General features: G+C 40.5%; 1 long non-coding RNA gene across 2 annotated transcripts in view; it reads right to left on the bottom strand.

The window, feature by feature from the left end:
• The window catches only part of LOC106782997 (uncharacterized), a 112615-nt gene that overhangs the window by 5327 nt on the left and 86620 nt on the right, over window positions 1-20668 (bottom strand). For both annotated transcript variants that reach the window (XR_011437574.1, XR_011437573.1), the window contains 2 exons: window positions 19532-19585; window positions 18457-18540 (listed from right to left, as the gene is read on the bottom strand). This is a non-coding gene — a long non-coding RNA (uncharacterized lncRNA). The remainder of the gene's footprint in view (window positions 1-18456; window positions 18541-19531; window positions 19586-20668) is intronic.

The raw sequence follows: 20668 nt of genomic DNA, 5'->3' as shown, positions 1-20668 counted from the left end.
GTCAGGGGCACACGGGATCGAGAAGAGCAGCAGTCAGGAAAAGAGCTGTGGCTGTGTCCAAAGGTTTAGCTGCGAGGGCATTGATCAAAGCATTGTTCATGACCCGGAAACTCTGAAGACAGCCCCAGTGTTTTCATCTGAGGGTTATATAATTCAAGGGCAAAAGCAAATTACGAAACAATAGGACACTATAATTCCACTCTTAAAAATAATCATACACAAACACATCTACACCTACACACACGTGTGACTGAACAGATTTTTATTAAAATAAAAAGGGAAGTAGTGGGACTATAGATGTTAGTTCATTTTTCCTTTTAGTTCATCCGTATTTTCCAGATTGTTCAGCAATGAGCACATATTCTTTAGCAATAATATGGAGGGAGTTATGAATGTATCTCCAACCATTGGATAAACAGAGAAGAGATGGTTTCCTTATCTGATCTGTAACTAACCCATTCTTCAATACTGCTGGTTGGATGGGAAACACTCACTTTTCATCCTCTCTACTTTAAAACATAACCCAATCCAGTATATTAATAGTCCCTCTAGAACATGTACTGTCCAGTATGGTGGCCACTAGCCACTTGTGGCGATTCAATCTAATTTATTTTTTTATTTTTTTGCTGAGGAAGACTGGCCCTGAGCTAAATTCTGCTGCCAATCCGCCTCTTTTTGCTGAGCAAGACTGGCCCTGAGCTAACATCCGTGCCCATCTTCCTCTACTTTATATGTGGGACGCCCGCCACAGCATGGCTTGGGGAGCACTGCCATGTCTGCACCCGGGATCCAAACCCTCGAACCCTGGTTGCACACTTAACTGCTGCGGCACTGGGCTGGCCCCTGGCTATTTAATTTTAAATATTAATTAGTTAACATTTAAAATTCACTGATTTTCCTTTAGACTCTTTAAAATAATTCTCAAAAAATACAAAAGAAAAGTTTATTTTTACTACCCTTTACTCAGAAATATTTTAGCTCTCTTCCTCGATATCCTTAAAAGTAAAATAATTAAAAGTTAATTTTTATCTTATATGTGTTATATGATTCAAAAAACATAAAAATAGGTATAGAAGAGAACAAAGACTCAAAGAGAATATGCAAATAACTTTATGTTAGGGTGTAAAGATTATGAGTGATACTGTTTTCTATTTTAAATTCTCCTTTAATGCTATTATATTGTTTTTTACAAGAAAAAAACAACAATTAAAATTGGAAAAAAATTTCACTTCCTCAGTCACTAGTCACATTTCAAGTGTTTAATAGCCACATGTGGCTCATGGATAGCATACTGGACATTTAGAACATCTTTATCCTTCTAAAATCTTCTATTGGACAGTGCTGCTCCAGATAATGCTCAATTTCGGGTTCTCAGCCATCCAGCTGGCCTAGTGTGGTCCGGGTGAGGTCTGGACGGGGTCTGGAGTGTGGAGAAAGGAGTGTAGTTTCCCCTCCTCCTGGCTTTGGTGGGGCAAGATGGGGTTCTTGGGGGAGAGAAAAAGCAGGGTAGATTGGTTGGTTGGAAGGAAGGGAGCGTTGTATGTGCCAGGGAGAAGGTGGCCAGGGGGTCTATGGCTGAGTGCTGGTCCTTAGGGATCTCAGGCTGCCTTGACCTTGGGCCCTGTACCCGTCTTCATGTACCCATACAAACATCCCTCCCTCAACTTCCTGACTTCAAGGGTCTTACAGAGGCCAAGTCTCTACTCATTCCACTGACACGGTCCTCCAGTCCACGAGCAGGCCTGAGGGGGTCAGGGGGAAACTAGCCAGCCTCCCTCCCTTGACCATTTTCTGTGACCTACTCTGTCGTCCAGGCCCTGGGATTCTCCAGACTGCCTGTCGCTCCAGCCTTGGCACTTCGGGAAACTGGGAATTCTCTGCTACCACAAGCCTCCCTCAGCCATCTCTGATCTTCAGGCTGCAGGCCCCCAAGTTTTTCCAGAGTCTGAGGTATGGAGGGCCTCTCTAGAAAGACTACAATTGTCCCAAGCTGTGCCCGTGAAATAAGGGCAAGGCCCCAGCCCTCAGACTCCCTGAAACTTCTCTGGCTGCTTTTAACGCATGTCCTCTCTCAGAAGTTTCAACCCAGGAGATGACAGGCGCAGCTGCCTGCCGCCACCCCTGCACCGGCGCCCTTTGGTCTCCCGTCCGCTTGTCCTCTTCCCCTCACTCCTCGGGGCTGGAACCCCTTCCAGGGTGGGATGTTCGGTTTACTACCCGTTACATGGCAGGGACACAAGCCGAGTAAGCAGGCTGTCTCATTCCTAGTCTAGAAAGCAAGACCTTTTCCTTTGTGTATTTTAGGGGGAAATTAAGGAATTTAGAAAATCCCTCCTGAAAACAATAGCTGTCTTCCGGCCAAAGACAATTTTATTTGCAACTTTGGGAGAGATTATTACCTGCACCTTTGTCTTTGCATTTTATATGTAAGATTTCCAATCTCCGTGCCCCCTCCTCGTGTTTTTCCACCCCACCCACCCAGGCAGACAGATGGCCTGGTCCCACCAGGGCCAAGGTCATTTCCTCAGACAATTAACCCCCAAAAACACATGAGCAAGTTCCAAATCATCATACCAGTTATAACAAATAGGAAAAATGTTAATTTAAAATTTTTTTCTTATGATTGTTGGCTTAGACTAATCAGAAACTGTCTTTAGAGAAGAGGTCATTCCCAAGGTCACATTTTTGTACGTAATTGGGGAGGAGTCAAATGGAGGTTAAAGAGTTGACAGCCAAAATCTCCACCACACTATGAGCTCTGTGACATTGAGCAAGTTGCTTTACCTCTCTTTGCCTCCGTTTCCTCATCCATAAAATGGAAATAATAATAATGCTATGATGCACGAATGTGAAAGTTGAATGCAATTGCATAGGTAAAGCACAGTGTGAGGCACACAGTAGCCACTCTGGAAATATCACATGAAAACACTATGACCAAAACGAATGACAACTACACTAAACAGAGGAAATCTTAAAACAGAGAGTAACAGTAATAGCCTAAGTCCTGCTTTCCAGCCAGGATTATGGTTTAAAATGGTCACAAGTGTAGCCAACAAAAGGTTTTTTCTCATAGAATCTCAAAATGGAGTAGAATTGCGGGGATGGCAGATCCTTACAGATTGCTAACTCAACACCCGGTCAAACCTCGGTATCTCCTGATGGCTGTGACCAGCTGTTCCCATCCCTGGATATCTCCAGAAAAGGGGAACTCACTACTTCCAAAGGCAACTTTTTTTTCTTGAGGAAGATTAGCCCTGAGCTAACTACTGCCAATCCTCCTCTTTTTGCTGAGGAAGACTGGCCCTGAGCTAACATCCATGCCCATCTTCCTCTGCTTTATACCTGGGACGCCTACCACAGCATGGCTTTTGCCAAGCGGTACCATGTCCCCACCCAGGATCAGAACTGGTGAACCCCAGGCCGCCGAGAAGCGGAACGTGCGAACTTAACCACTGCACCACCAGGCCGGCCCCTAGGCATGCATTTTTACATAAGTGGGACCAGACTCTACATACCAGCTCACCATCCTCCGCCACCAGCTTTTTAAAAATGTAATAGTGTATTGTAGACATAGTCCCATATCCTGACACAGGATTGATATCACTGCCTGGACCGTCCATGATCAATCTAACACGTTTCTCATTGGTGAGTCTCTCACTGACACTTGTTTGGCCTTCTGGTGCCCCTTGGAAGAGACTTGATGGTTTTAAAACATTTTGGATATCATGTGAGAGCTTTCTCTAAGCTAAACATCCCACATTCCTAATATTGTTCCTTATATGACATAGGTCTATGTTCCTCCAGATGTGCTGGAGCTCCTCTGGGTGCCCAGAACATGACAGCACATCCAGGACAGCCACTCCGGCCCGTGCAGAGCGCAGGAGGCCATGCCTTACGTCCTGCAGACACGTTAGGAATTTATCTGCCCGGCAGCCAGTTTTCCTCCTCGTTCACCGTTCCACGACCATATAATTTATCTTCTAAACAACGACACTCTTGAGAGTGCAAGGTACACTAACTGGATGGGCTATGGAGAAACCAGGACCATCCAAGGGAAATGAGGAGTTTTTCATGTGAAAGTTGAAGTCAGTTAAAATTTCAGGGCTTTTCGTTTTTTACACCAACTGCTTTTAAGTCAAGTTCCAAAGCTACAGTCTACTCCTTAGCGACAACTGGTCTCCGTAGGGGGTAGATTTGATTTTTGCAAAGCAAATCTTTGCTAGATAGAGCAGACATGAGAGATCAATTATTCTAATTTCTTTTACAGATAAAGAATGAGGCCCAGAGAGGTTAAGGGGTTTATTTGAGGTCATTCAGTTCATTAGTGACATCTTTTTTAAGAAAAAAAAGAATGTTTTGGGGAAATGAAGCCAAAATTCTAACCAGCACCTATTATATGCAAGACCCCATGCTAGGATTCTTTCAACATCAGTTAATTTTAATTGAGCATCTACAATATCAGCCACTGTGTGATGTGCTTGGGAGGCAATCCCTGTCCACTAACAGTTCACCTATCTACTGACCATGGAACCTGCCGACAAACCACCAGGGTCAATGTTCTTATCCCATTTTAATATATATGAGGACACATAGGAGGAAGATATATACACAGGAGAAAATGGAGGCTCAGAAAAGTGAACACATTTTCCCAAAGTCACATAACGAATAAGTGGGAGAGCAGGATCCTGACGCTCTGCCATACACCCAGCAAGGGCACCGCAGCCTGCTCTTCCCTACCAAGGACTCCAGCATTGGGAAGCCTAGGGGCGGGAGGCTCTCAGGATTGACCTCAATCAGCTCACCGAGTGTTTGCGAGCCCCAGCAGAGGTGGAAGCAACCTCTACCTGACCCTTGATACCACTGACTGCATCCCTCACGCAGAGATTGTCTATAGTGAGAAAAGCCAGAATCTATAAAAAAGAAAAAAGTCTACTTTAGATTCCTGATATGATTTTTTACAACATACTATAAAAGGACATATTTAATGTGCATAACATAGGAACATCCAGCATTCGTGAGGGTCTTTGCAGCTTTCCAAATGCTTTCACATGCGTCGTCACATTGACTCTTTACACCAACTCTAGGAGGCGGGCAGGCAGCATCACCCTAATCCTACAGACAGACTGACAAGGCTTGAGGGCTGCAAAACAACTTGCCCCAAATGCCGGAAGTGGTGGACAAGAGCCAGTCTACCAACCCAGACCTTTTATTCTACTATAATCAGTCGGCTTTCTTTGATTGTTTCGTTAGCAACCACACCATGGAAGGTCCTTTAGAGGGAGAGGGTGGAATACTGCTGTGTTATTTGGTTAATTTCAGTTTGTGAAAGTGATGCCTTTCCTTCTTCCTGGTGCCTTGGAGGGGACTTAGAGCATAAGGGCACCTTCAGTCTGCTGCTCTCAGGCTGAGTCCCATCAGACCAAACAGACAGCGGGACTCAGGTTTCCTTTCCTTGGTGTTTTCTTATCTGTCTCCCACCAATGGCTCTGCCTCTTTGGGTGAGTGGGGTCAGGAAGTGGCATACAGTCTCTGTTTTTATTCTCTGTGTGGAAATTTTCTAATTATAGGTCACACCAAGAGTTTCCATTCTCCCCCATGGCACTTCACTCTGTTTATGTAACTTCATAAGCAACGACCCAGTGCTGCTTTTTTTTGAAAGACTTAAACCATGAAGCTTTTAATGAGGAATCAAACTCGGTCCCTTATCTTTCTGACTAGTGAATAGCCCGTCGTCTGTTATCTGCTTAGTCTGCAGCTGAAATTACGATCTCCTTTCTGGTCGGGATTTTATAGTCTGATTGCACCTTAAGCTTCTTGTGTAAGCCAGCAGGGGAGGCAGGAACATTAACACCCACCACCACCAAAAAACGAGATTCAAGTACAGTCCTTTAAAACTCCAGCCCTTACAGAATGAAGAGATGATATAGCACAGTATCAAGAGACAAGAGTTCCAGTTCCAGTTGGATAGATACATCATGGCCTCTGATGCAATGCAGGTGCCCATTTAGAACACAAAGGGGAGTGAGATTTTAGACAATTGCTATGCTTTGGAGAACACAAACTAAGGGCCAACACGAAACAGTTTTATTCTAATCCTATGGACAACTTGCCTAACTCAACTGCCTAAAATAAATTTCTAAAGTTATGCCATCTCAGACTAGGATCTACTGCACATGTATTCAATAATAGTAACTTTTAGGCACAACTTGATCAGTAGCAATAAACCAGTTCTATAGAACAAAATGAAAAGGAAGATCCCACCTCTATGGGTTAAAAACACATTTTTAAGCCAAATTTTTTAAAGTCAAAAAACAACTATGCAGGAAAGATTCTGTTCTCTCCCTGCCAACAGCGTGTAAACAAAAATCTCTTTTGCAGAGCTTCCCAACAATGCAGGCTGAAAAGGAAATAGAAAAGAAGTGGGATTTTGGTAAAAGGCCCTGACTCTGAAGCTCTACACTAATATTAACTATTATAAAATTAACTTTTTAATTATCCTCCAGGGGATACAGAACACACCTAAATGAAGGGAAACTAATTTATGAAACAGGCTGCCAAGTAGGGTCAAGGAAGGTGCTTGCTATTCAGGAAGCAAACAGCTCAGAAGCGGGAATGCAGGGCCCAGAGAGAAAAGACTCAACCGACCTCAGGAAAGTCACTGAGCTTTGCTGAAGCAGCAACAGAAGCAGTCTTGCCACCAAAACTTTTCTTGCCTCCCTCCTGGATGTGGTGAAGAGCAAAGGAGGTACCATGTGGTGTGTTCCTAGCTCGGAGCCTGGCACAAAATCAGTGTCATCACCATCATCATTATGACTATTATTTGGAAATTCGCAAGCAATGTTCATTTAGGAGATATTTGAAACCAGATAGACAGACATTTTTCAGCCTTTAGGTTTCTTGGACGATTTTGTTATAACCCATGTTCCATTTTAATAAATAGAAAAAATCTTACTCCCCCATCTCAACTAGGGTTTAGTGTGTTCCCCTCTGTGGGAATATCACTAAGAATCCCTAAAGAGTCTATCTTCTGTGCAGGTTCGCCAGCCGCGACAATTTTGTTGAGTTTTACTTTTTTGTTGATTATCTTTTGAGAAGAATACATATTTTATCTTTTTCAGTGTAATACAGACTATCTTGTGTATATAGTACTATATTGCCTTATATTCTATTACTTAGCATATTATCATATTGAATATGCTTTTCCCAAGCACACACAAACTACTTTCTCTTCTTCCCAACACCCCTCACAAGTCCTTCATAAAAATCACTGCTTTAGGACTTAGGAGAATTATCCCATCCCTGATACATATTGCTGGGCAGTTTTCTCAAGGAAGCGGGACTTCAGGAGCTTGCTGAATTCCTGTGGATTGAAGTCAGAAAATATTCAGGAACACAAGGCTAATTAGGAAAGATGGAGGAGGAGAAGGAGGAGGATTAGACTGATGATATAGACAAGTAAAAAATAAATATTACGCTCTTTAGCCCCTTAACAAAGCGAAAGTGGCCACCTGACCCACCGGAGCTGTAACACTGAATGAATCTAAATACACACTAATGGAATCAGCAGGTCCACTCCCAGCCTGCACAGGCCTTTTAGGCACTTCTTCAAAGCTGTTTCCTCCCATCTTCTGAAAAATCATTGTAATATAGTTTTTTTTTAAGAACAAGGAACTTAACTCCCATCTGTTTTTCTTTTTTTCCTTCTTCTCCTCCCCAAAGCCCCCTGGTACATAGTTGTATATTCTAGTTGTAGGTCCTGGTTGTGCTATGTGGGACGCTGCCTCAGCATGGCTTGATGAGCGGTTCCATGTCCACGCCCAGGATCCGAACAGGCAAAACCCTGTGCCGCTGAAGCAGAGTGCGCAAACTTAACCGCTCAGCCACGGGGCTGGCACCAGCTCCCATCTATTTTTAAAATGTCATGTAAATTTGTACAAATCTATGATGTCTATGATGTGAATGATGCTCCATAGAAGATCCTTTGTTCAATCTAACAACACAAGCTCAAGGATACACAGCTCCCCTGGGAGTCGCTTGCTTAATGCCCATCACACAGGTGCTGCATCTGTTATGTGCGGCTTCATCTAGCTCAGTTCCTGGCACACACTATGTCCTCAAAAGATACCAATTTAATGATGGAATGATTGAATGAATGAATGAAAGGCCCTCCTTTAACACAAGAATCTACGCAAAAGTGAAAACGAAGTATGGCTAATGTTTACTGAGCACCTTCTGTGCATCAGGCCTTATGCTAGGCACATATGTGCATGCTCATGAAACCTTGGGAAGTAGGTACTATTGCTCTCCACACTCCCAGGGGCTTAAAGAGGAAAGTAACTGAGGTCATTCCACTGATGAGTCATAAACCATGTGACCGCCATGATTGCATTCTTACCCACTACACCAGCAAGTCAGTCTGTAGTCTGCATTGCTCCAGAGGCTGCTACACCTATTGGAAACACAAAGAGTTCCTTTGTGTGGCCAGTCCAAGGAAGAGAAGGCACCAGAGGCTCCATGGTCTGACTTCCTTTTCTGTCTGTAAAGATGGAGTTATCCTCTTTATGCAGCTCAGGGCAGTAATGAGATCACACAATATTCCTGGTCCTAGTCTGCATGCCCAAGGCTCACCTTTGAAATCAGTTAGCAGCAATTCATTCAGCTACAGAATAACAGGCCCTTTTGGCACCTGTGGGTGTCACACCTAGACCCATAGCCATTCTGCAATGTCCTGGCCACTAGATGGCACCGAAGCTCAAATGTCACAAAACTGGAACACTTCTGCCATATTTTAATTAAGATAATAACAACAATAACTATAATAGCAGCATTATGAAGCCCTTACAATGTTCCAGATACTCTCTCAAAGTCTCTACAAGCATTATCTCTTCTAATCCTCACATCTCCGTAAGATAGATCCCTTTCCATCTCCATTTTACAGATGAAGAAACTGAGCTTTAGAGAGTCAAGCATCTTTCTTTTTTTTTTTGAGAGTCAAGTATCTTGACCAAGGGCATACAGCCGGTAAGAGGCAGAGCAGAGATTTTAACCTAGGCTACGTGCCTCTCCACAGCCTAATGTTCTTAACTGCTCCACTGTTCTGTTTCCTCCTAGCTATCATCGGCCCTACACTTAGCTGCTGAGCACAGGTTCAATACGACCATGGATTATTTTTGAAACTGCTTTGGAAAATCCTCTCTCAAGGGGGAGACTCCATTCAGGCCACATAAGCACATCAAGCACAAGCCAAGATTCAGATGTCCTGGAGCTATTTACTCAAGGGCATAACCTCAAAAGAACATCATCCTGGTGGTGAAAAGTGGATGGCAGCCTGTGGTGCAGTGAAGCGAAGTCTGGCTACCATGTCCCACATGTTAGAGAGCCCCAGCAGAAGACCTGGGGGTGAGCCCTGGCTCCTCCTTATCTCAGCATCTAGAGCAGGCCCTTAGCTCCTTGAGCTTCTGATAATGTATCTGTTAAAAGGAGTAAATAATGCATGCCCTGCCCTCTATACTGGGTAAAAATTAAGCGTGTGAAAGCATTCATTGTTGTTGTTTAATGGTAAGTAAAGGATAACATAATTATAAGCCTTCCCTCCTCCTTTTCACCTAAGAAACCTCCTCTTTGACCTTTCTGCCCCCAGTCTTTCGTTTTTACAACACAAGCCTTTTTCCATAAAACTGTTCTTGAAGCATAGATCTTACCAGATCTGCTCCTCCCACTCCTAGCCATTGACTCTATCACCAGTTCCAAACATGGTGGCCAAGACTTTCCATTGCCCACTTTCAATCTGCCTCTCTTTCCTCATCTCTCCCAACTTAGTCCCCTCCTTCATCTTATGCCCCAACCAGATTCGATCTTTGCTATGCACAAACACTCTCCTTATTTCCTTACCTTCATGTCCCTACTCAGCTATTCTCTCCATATGTTGGTTTGTGCTGCCCAACATCAGAGCCATTGGCCTTAGATTAGAGCCCATGATCTTTCTTTAAGGAATGACTCCTCTGGCACTGTATTGACCAAGAGGTGGGCACATGATCCAAATCATACCTGTCAGGCCCTCTCACCTTGAAATTTGTACCTTGAGAGGAATGACCCAACCCAATAGCATTGGAAGTGACCTCTCCTATTGACCATGTTCTGAACAAAAATATGCCAACAGTCTCATACACCAATCCACGGTGCCTGTTCCCTTAGAGATTCAGTTTTTATTTCAATTCAGGAGCTAAACCCACAATCCCCAGTAGATTCTCCCCTTTCCTTCCCCTCCTCCTCTTAAGTTAGACAGAGTCCATTGCTGCTGCTTGCAGCCACTCAACAATCCTTCAAGATTCAGTTCAAATGGCAACTCCTTCCTGAAGTCTCATTTCAAGTCCACTCTACAGCAGTTATTTGAATGCATTTTTATTTTCCCTCTACATGGTTTACTCATTAAATTCAGGGACTGGAGCTTGTTCACCTTTGTATCCCCAACAGTCCCTGGTACAGTGCCAGGCAAATGGTTGTTTCTTTTGTGTGTGTGAGGAAGATTGGCCCTGAGCTAACATCTGTTACCAATCTTCCTCTTTTTGCTTGAGGAAGATTGTCCCTGAGCTAACATCTTGCTAATCTTCCTCTGTTTGTATGTGGGCCACCAACACAGCATGGCCTAATGAGCGGTGTGTAGGTCCACACGCGGGATCCAAACCCGCAGACCCCAGGCTGCTGAAGAGAAGTGCATGAACTTAACCATGACGCCTCCAGGCCAGCCCCCGATGGTTGTTTCTTGATAAATATTTGTTGATTTGAATGTCAAACCATTTAAGAAGCAGAGTTTAAAGCAACTTATAGGATTTGGTGGTATTTTAATTCTACATTCTCTAGTGTTCACACGTATCATTAGCTAATTGAATTTGTTTGGCTACAAGAATCATCTATCCAAATCCTACAACCATTACCACATTTTCAAGACAGCCCAAAGGCTACAGCGAATTTGAAAGTGCTATTCACATCCAGAGACTTCCAACTCCTGCCTGCTTCTCCTCTCTGCTGAAATGTCAGGCCTCTGGCAGCTGCCACCATCAGATCCCAAACAAGCGTGCGAATAACAATGGGAAGTGTGACAATTCCCTAGTTTTTTTTTTTAAGCCTTCACAGGAAGAGCTTGACTATGGAGAAATCTATGTTTAGACTGTTGTCTTTTGTATTTAGTTTAGTAAACTGCATTTCAAGGCCCCTAGGATGCAAGTTATACTCATTACATGCACAAACAATTTCCCCATCAACATGATTTTCACGTCAGAATGATAAAGGGTAACCAAAAAGTGAGAACCATTGCAGAGCCAAACTGACCCAGGGCTAATGATAAACCTTAAACGAGTACAACTGAACTGTTTGTTGAAACACATGGATAAATACCATAAAGCCAAGCATGATTTTTGTTATCACTATCATGAGAAGATGTTTTTCTCTTTCCAGATTTGAGATCATTTTGAAGCAAGGAAAGAGGGAAGGATAAAAGAGGGAGAAGGGAAGTTGACAACAAGCTCTCTGAGCCTGCTGCTCCTTCCCTTCCCCACCAAGAAGTCAACTAATTAAGGGAAGTCGTGATGGCAGCAGCCACCTTGCTGATGTGCAGGGGAGGTTTTAGATCTACTGTAATAGTCACTAAATTAGGACCCCCTGCCCTAAGTTCTATGGCTTGTCCACTTGCAATAATTACTTACTGAACATCCATGATGACAAGAATGAAAAACCATCACAAAAAGCTATTTCCCAGCGCATCTTATATTTCCAAAGGTTGTCCCTTAACACAGCAAAGGATATGGTTGAACTCGACCTACGCTCCAAGAGTAAAATCCAAGGATGTTATTCACAGATAAAAACAAAATGTACAGTCTGGGAAGATGGCGTAGTCATACTTTTCCCTATTCCTCCACTAATGACAACTAAAAACCCAGACATTGTGTATAAAACAAACATAAAAAGACTCTAAAAGGTGGAGAGAAGAAGGCAGACTGAGAAGAAGGAAGGAAATAATAAAGATAAGAGTAGAAATCAATGAAATTGAAAACGGAAAAAACAGCAGACAAAATCAACAAAACAAAGAGCTGTTGCTTTGAAAAGATCAATAAAACTGACAAACATTTAGCAAGACTGACAAAGAAAAAACACACAAATTCCCAAAACAAATATCAGAAATGATAAAGGGCTATCACTACAGAGTCTGCAGACATTAAAAGGAGAATAAGGGAATACTAGAAAAAATTCCACACACATATTTAACAACTTAGACAAAATGGGTCAATTCCTTGAAAAACACAAACTACCACAACTCACACAATATGAAAGAGATAATGTGAACAGCCATGTATCTATTAAGGAAATTTAGTTGGCAACTTAAAAAGCCTCAAAAAAAAAAATTTCCAGACCCAGGGGGTTTCCACTGGAGAGTTCTACCAAACATTTAAAGAAGAATTAATACCAGTTCTATACAATCTCTTACAGCAAATAGAAAAGAAGGAATAATTCCCGATTCACCTTATGAAGCTAGCATTACTCTAATATCAAAATAAGAAAAATACAATACAACAAAAGAAAACTACAGATCAATATCCTTCATGAGTAAAAATCCTTAATAAAATATTAGCAAATAGAATTCATCAATATATAAAAAGAATTATACATTGTGTCCATGTAGGGTTTATTCCAGTGATGAAGATTCAATATTTGAAAATCAAACAATGTAATCTATCATATTAACAGACTAAGGAAGAAAAATCACATGATCATATCAATCAATACAGAAAAGCATTTGACAAAATTCGATATATTCATGTTAAACACGCTCAGAAAATTACAAATAGAGAGGAATTTCTTCAACTTGATAAACAGCATCTACCAAAAAACTGCAACTAACATTATGCTTAATGGTGAAAGATAGTGCTTTACTTCTAAAATCAGGAACAAGGCAGGATGTCCACTCTTACCACTCTTATTCAACATAGTGTTGGCAGTTCTAGCTGAGACAATAAGACAAGAAAAGGAAATAAAAGGCACGCAGACCATAAAGGAGGAAATAAAACTGTTCTTATTTTCAAATGAAGTAATTATCAACGTAGAAAAACCCAAGGAGTCTACAAAAAAAAATTCCCAGATCTAACAGATGAGTTTGATACCGGACCAGGCAGGCCCAGAGTCCCAGGTCAGACCTGGTACTTAGTATGAGTTCTTGACCTCATGCAGGAAAGAATTCAAGAGCAGGTCAGCAGAAATTATATAAGTTTATTGAGAGACAAAAGCTAGGCTGATTGGAGAGAAAGTAGACTCATCTACGTCAGGAAGGAGAACAGGCCAGGCTGATCGGGTGGAAACCAACTGACCAGCCCTGGCTGGGGTCTGGGGTGCTGGTATACAGTGATGAAGTGGGCAGCTAGGGATTGGTTAGCCTCTTGGCCAGGTGGCCATCTTCTGCAGGCCGGGTGCCAAGCCCATGATCAGGCCACTGGTTGGCTACCTGGAGGGATGAGGCATCTGTTGCTGCCTGAGAACCAGCTGTCGGTTCTGCCTTCTCCCTGTCTCAGGTTCGGCAAGGTCACAGGATACAAGATAAGCAAACTAAACTCAATCCTATTTCTATATACTGGCAATAAACACATGAAGACTTAAATTAAAAATAGAGTTCCATTTACAATCACTCAAATAAAATGAAGTGCTTAGGTATAAATCTAACAAAACATATAAAACTTGTATGACGGAAGCTACACAGCACTGGATGAAAGAGATCAAAGAAAGTCTAAATAAATAGAAAGACATACTATGCTCATGGATTGGAAGACTAAGTATAGTCAAGGTGTCAATTGTCCCCAAATTGATATATAGGCCTAATGAAATTCCTAGCAAAATCCCAGCAAGATTGTTTTTAGATGTAAGATCACTTTTAAGTTTATATGGAAAGGCAAAGGAATAAGAACAGCTGAAATACTTTTGAAAAAGAACAAAGTGGGAGGTTAAGTCTACAAAATTTCGAGACACGATATAGCTACAGAAATAAAGATTGAAGCATTGTGAGAGAGACAGACATATAGATCAATTAAACAGAATAAAGAACCCAGACATAGATCTAAACAAATGTGCCCAATTGGTTTTTGCCAAAAATGCAAAACAATCCAATGGAGAAAAGATAACCTTTTCAAGAAATGATGCTAGATAAATTGGACATCCATAGACAAAAAAAAAGAAAGAAAGAAAGAAAGAAAAGAAAAGAAAATCTTGGCCTGTCTTAAATCTTACATAAAAATTAACTCAAAATGGATCACAGACTCAAATGTAAAACATAAAACTTAGGAAAAAAGGGAGAAATCTTTGGAATCTGAGGCTGCCTAAAGAGTTTGTAGACAACACCAAAAGCATGAACCATAAAAGGAAAAATTGATAAATAAGACTTCATCAAAATCAAAAACTTTGCTTCCGGGCCGGCCCCGTGGCTGGATGGTTAAGTTCCCACGCTCTGCTTCGGTGGCCCAGGGTTTCACCAGTTCAGATCCTGGGCACGGACCTAGCACTGCTCATCAGGCCACGCTGAGGCGGCGTCCACATAGCAGAAGTAGAGGGACCTACAACTAGAATATACAACTATGTACTGGGGGGCTTTGGGGAGAAGGAAAAAAAAGGAAGATTGGCAACAGATGTTAGCTCAGGGCCAATCTTAAGGGAAAAAAAAAACAACTTTGCTTTGTAAAAGACCCTGTCAAGAATATGAAAAGACAAGCTACAGACAAGGAAAAAATGTTTGCAAAACACAAATCTGAAAAAGGCCTAGTATGAGAATATATAAAGAACTCTCAAAACCCAACAGTAAAAAAACAAACAGAAATGCTTAAATTAGAAATCAGAAAATGAGTAAAACACATGAAGAGATGCTTCACTGGAGAAGATATACAAATGGCAAATAAATACATGAAAAGATATTCAACTCCAGAGAATTATGCTGAGTGAAAAAGCCAAACCCAAAAGCTTACTACTATATGTTTCCATTTACATAACATTCTTGAAGAGACAAAATTATAGAAATGTAGAATTATTAGTGATTGCCGGGGGCTAAGTAGGGAATAGGGGCAGGAGGGAAGCAGTTGTGGCTGTAAAAGGGCAACTTGAGGGTCCTCATGGTGACAGAAATCTTCTGTATCTCGACTGTATCAATGTCAATGTGCTGATTATGATATGGTACCACAGTCTTACAAGATGTTACCCTTGGGGAAAACTGGGTAAAAAATAAATACACAAGATTGCTCAGTATTATTTCTTACAACTGCATGCGAATCCACAGTTATTTCAAAATAAAAAGTTTAGTTAAAATTTTTTAAATAAATAAAGAAGATAAAAGGTACAGCATTGAAGGAAAACACAAGTTGGCATAATAGATTAAACGCAGTTTCTGCTAACTGTAATATATGGCTTCTACTTTCTGTTTTATTTTCAAAATATTAAAACCCTTTTCTTCAGGATAAAGCAACAAAACATAGTAAGAGAGAAATTTTGGAAAGGCATTGCAGACCAGTGGGTTAATTGTAACACAGAAAGTGTTGAAAGTTATAGTAGAAAAGGACGTAAATAAAAGTGAGAAAATAGACCACGGAGCCAGTGGAAGTGGAGAAATCCCACTCAACCAATTACCTTTGGCCTGTGTGCCTGTAAGGCCTGTAAGAGATATTTATCACAGATAAAAGAACAGAAGACAATTTTTAATGAATAGATTCAAATGGAGAGAGAATAGAGAAGCCAAACTTCAGATTGGTGTTTGATTTTCAAAATCTTTTCTATTCTTGGCCTTCACACTTTTTTGAGCGATTCAGTTTTGCAACTTGAACATTGCAGTTAATTCCTAAGATTATGGAAGACAAAAGTAAAACAGGCTTCCAGGTTTAGAAAATGTGTTGCTTTCAAAGAAATGCTTTAAAAATTTTACAGTCAGCCTAGGGGAAAAAAATTACCATTGATCCTTAAAAAAAAAAAAATCACCAACCCTTTCCCAGCCGTACCAATCATAGATATGATGCATCTGATAAAACTTAGTTTAAATAGTGCATTACTCATTAGTCACAAAGTGTCTCCTTTATTTGTGACTTTGCTAAAGCTTAACATGGCTTCTTTTAGGCCAATGGTGCAGCATTTATTCACATTGCAATTTGTGTGGTGGAATTTTCTCTCAGAAACGCGACAAAACCTGTCACAAAAGTATCTATAAATTCATTCCAACAGACTTCATGAAATATCATCATTAAAGGAAAAGCAAGTATGCCCTTAAAAGCAAGAAAATAATTGTGTCATAAATGACACAATTAAGAACTCAGCCACAGTAGGGGAACAAGGCAAATTGAAGAAAAAAATATTCAGTAGCATTATTTTGATTCTACAGAGATAAGACAGTCTAGCACACAACAGTTTAATTTCTAGCCTCGATTTAGCCTCTAAATAAAGCAAATAATTTTAATCAATCAGGAGAAATTTCTCATCACGTGGTAGGATCAGATAAACCTGAAAGATTCGGGTGACCTGATTCATGGCCATTCATTATTAATAAGCCATAGTAGAAAATTTATGTTCCTTATCCTTTCACATATTTCCAAATAAATAGAGACTAATAAACAAGTCAAGAAAACGGAATAGGCTTGGACTTTGCCCTGCATGGCTATTATGTGAGTAAAAAGAAAAGTTGACTATGACTCAGGTAATTTTTAAAATTCTATTTTCTTAATTACTGTTATTTTGGGCTACTTATTAAAAAGAAATCTAGTGAAAAAACCATCAACATGTACACGTTTAGTTGTCTCCCACATAAAGAAGTCTGGAGGTGGGCAGTCTAGAGCTGGACGGAAGTATCACAGATAACAGACAGTTTCCTTATAACTTTCTGCTCCACCGTCCTTTGCACGTGACTTGCATGGCTGTATCAGTTAGGGCTCTTCAGAGAAACAGAACCAATAGGATATGTGTGTATATACCCACACAGAGAAAGAGAGAGATGTTAAGGAATTGCCTCATGTGATTGGGATGGCTGGAAAGTCCAAAATCTGTAGAGTAGGCTAGCAGGCTGGAGACCCAGGGAAGAGTTGATGTTTCAACTCAAATCCAAAGACAGACTGCAGACAGAATTCCCTCTTCCTTGAGGGACATCAATTTTTTTCCCTTTTATGACCTTTAACTGATTGGATGAGATCCACCCACATTACAGAGGGTAAGCTGCTTTACTCAGTCTACTGATTTGAATATTACTCTTACCAAAAAAATACCTTCACAGAAACATCTAGATTAGCGTTCTACCAAATATCTGGGTAGCATAGCCTAGTCACACAAAATTAACCATTACAATGGCCTAATGAACGAATATAGCTGCTGAAACTCAGTCATCATGCCTCATTCCAAGAAGCAGGAAAGAGATAGTGGGCAAGGGCAAAGGGCACATGACAGTGTCTACTTCTCTTAAGGAATTTTCCTAGAAATCTTAATCAACAACTTCTGCTTGCTAATCAGTGACTAGTCTTCGTTGCAAAATAGTGTGGAAATTTAATATTTTACTTGGGTAAAGTAGTAGTCTGCCAAATTGACCAATTCTGATAATTCAGGCTCCAGAGTGAATCTTTGTGTTTATCCTGCTTGGGGTTCGTACCACTTTTTATATTTGTGGCTTGATATCGTCCATCAGTTTCAGGGAACTCTCATCATTATTTAAATATTGCTTCTGCTCTATTCTCTCTTTCCTCTCCTGGCACTCCAATCCCACGTGTTTTAGATATTTTCATTATGTTCCTTTGTCTCTTACATTTGATTTTGTATTTTCCATACTTTCTCCTCTTGATTTTTCACTCTGGATATTTTCTTCTGATCTGTCTTCTAGTTTCTTAACCTCTTCTTTGCTCTATCTAACGTGCTCTCAAAACTACCTATTGAACTCTTAATTTCAAGTATTGAAATTTTCAGTTGTAAAACTACTGTTTAATTTTCTTTCATGGTTTCCACTTCCCTGCTTAAATCTTCCACTTTGTTATCTACTCTATTGAACATATTATTTTGTGTCTGCTACCTCAAATATCAGGATATGTTGTTGATCTATATCTATTGTCTGGGTTTTTTCTTAATTTTTGATGATTTGCTTTTGTCTGCTGGCATGCCTGTTAAATTTTTATTGCATGCCAGATATCGAGGATAAAAAACTATAGAGCTAATTTGAGGCTCTGTGTGATATTATAGTCCTCCAAAGATTATTTGCTTTTGTTTCTAACAGATATTCAGAGTAAGAACAGATCACCTTAATCCAATCGAGAGTTGAGCTGGCATGAGAAATGATTTTGGTTTTTGTGAGGGTTCTCTATTTCTTTTTCATCCTTAGTTTTGGATGCAATCTTTTGGGATCTCAAATGAAAGCCTGGAATGTTTACAAGAGTCCCTCCTTCGTGGTGGGTCCCAATACTGTTCCTTTACCTGTGTAACAGTGGTAGAAACTCAGCCTCTCCGCCACATTTTCTGCTCACCCTCTTCATGTTTCATCCTCCACATGTGAATCACCTAAGGCCCGGAGAGAGAAATTGGTAACAAGAGTTAGGTTCATTTTCGCGTTTCTGTTCTCTCCAGCACCTCGGCCCCTCAACCTATCTCTGTCTTGTTAACTCTCAGATGCCTCTAAAGATATATATTTTTAAATTTTACCCATCATTTCTAAATGTTGCCACTTGAAGATCTGATCTGCAGTTCAGCATTACCAGAAGTGTCCTGATTGATGACTTTTGAAGAATTGCCCCAGAGGGAATCATAATCTCCCACAACCTACTTTTGTCAAATTGACTCACCGATTGCCAAATCTCCACTTCACTCGTGCTATTTAAACAGCCTGTCCCACAGACTGCAAGGTGTCTAGGACATTGAGACATTTTTCTGAGTTAATAGAGAACAAAAGGCGTTACCTATATGCCAAGTTGTTATAGTGCACTAACTAACCTGAATTCATTTTCAAATAAATAATTGTATCCTAGGTATAAACTTTCATCTTACTTTGTGTCTGAGAACTCCAGTTTGTTCCAGACACAGAGATGTTTATATTTTAGCAATGTGTGGAATATAAAATGATCTGATACTTCTAAAATAGCACTCAGATTACTTCATTTATCCACTCCCTCTCACATGCCCGGCATCGTGCTTTGAGTTGTGAAAAAAAGATTACAGAACCACAGAACTTTAGGTCTGAAAGAAACTTAGAGATCATCTAATCAGATTCATTCATTTCATTGAAGACTTATTTGTTCCAAAACAAGAACTTTGGCTTCTTAACTCCTGTTTATTGCTCTTTTCATGATGAAGTGCTAGTTGTTGGTTTAAAAAAAATGATTCCTCTTTATCTCTCTCCCCTCGTCCACTGTAGACCCAAAATTTTGCAAGACTTTACTAAATAAAACGTACTTCTGAAATGATGATTCACATAATGCTAATATAAGAAAAGTGCAATTTTTCTATCAGATTTTTTTAAATAATGAACATAGGTCAAAGGAAGACCCAATATTACCTTCAGGAAATTAGTAGTATAAGAAATTGTCTCTTCCCACCAGAAGTTTGCAATCTGTGTGTAGAAAGACATATAAATAAATGATCATACTGTAAGGTAGTATATGTTATACTAGAGATGTGATACACACATAAATCAAGTGTAGTTATGTAATATATTCATATATGTGATATATATGATTAAAGTGGTCATGTTATGTCTTCCTCCTCTGATATACTAGGGGCTCCTTAAGAGTAGGAATTATAGCTTTTCATTGTCAGTCTCAGCTTGTGGTCTGCACTATAGCAAACTCTTAAATGAATAAGATCCTTCAAATCATGTAACTGGTCAAGACAATAAATGCTCTAGGAATTCTCAAGAAGATAGAAAATTCTGAACTAGGATCATTGAGTAAAAACATCATGAAGATGCAGTTTGAGGCAGATGTCTGTTGCCATTTGAGCTAAAGTGGATAGGATTTTGGTAGACTGCAATATGGGGTAGGATGTTGTGTGAGATTCCTATTGCTGCTATAACAAATTACCATAAATCTAGTGGTTTAAAACAACACCAATTTATTGTCTTATAGTTCTGGAAGTCAGAAGTCTGAAATGAGTCTTACAAGGCTAACATCAGTGTTTTGACAGAGTTTTGTCCTTTCTAAAGACTCCAGGAGAGAATCTCTTTCCTTGCCTTATCCGTCGTCTAAAAGCCACCTGAATGGGGCCTCTTCCTCCGTCTTCAAAGTGCATCACTGGACCCTCTGCTCCTGTCATCACGTCTCCTTTTGCTGCCTTTGATCTTCTTGCTCCCCTCTTATAAGGACCATTGTGACTACATTGGGCCCACCCAGATAATCCAGGATCATCTCCCTATCTAAAGATCCTTAATTTGATCACAGCTGCAAAGTCCCTTTTTGCCATGTAAGCTAACATATTCACAGGTTCTAGAGAATAGGATGTAGACATATTTCGAGGGCTGTTATTCTGTCTACCACAGACGTTTCAAGCAAAGGTCTAATGTAGTGGTCTTCAAAGTGTAGTTCCCTGAACCAAAAGCATCAGCATCACCTAGTAATTTGTTAGAAATGCAAACTCTCAGACCTCATTGCAGAGCTACTAACCAGAAATTCTGGTGACGCCCAGCAATCTATGCTGT

Source organism: Equus caballus, chromosome 3, assembly GCF_041296265.1.
Source record: "Equus caballus isolate H_3958 breed thoroughbred chromosome 3, TB-T2T, whole genome shotgun sequence".
Lineage (NCBI taxonomy): Eukaryota > Metazoa > Chordata > Mammalia > Perissodactyla > Equidae > Equus > Equus caballus.
The sequence above is the reverse complement of the archived record's forward strand: the minus strand, read 5'-3'. Positions and strand labels throughout refer to the sequence as shown.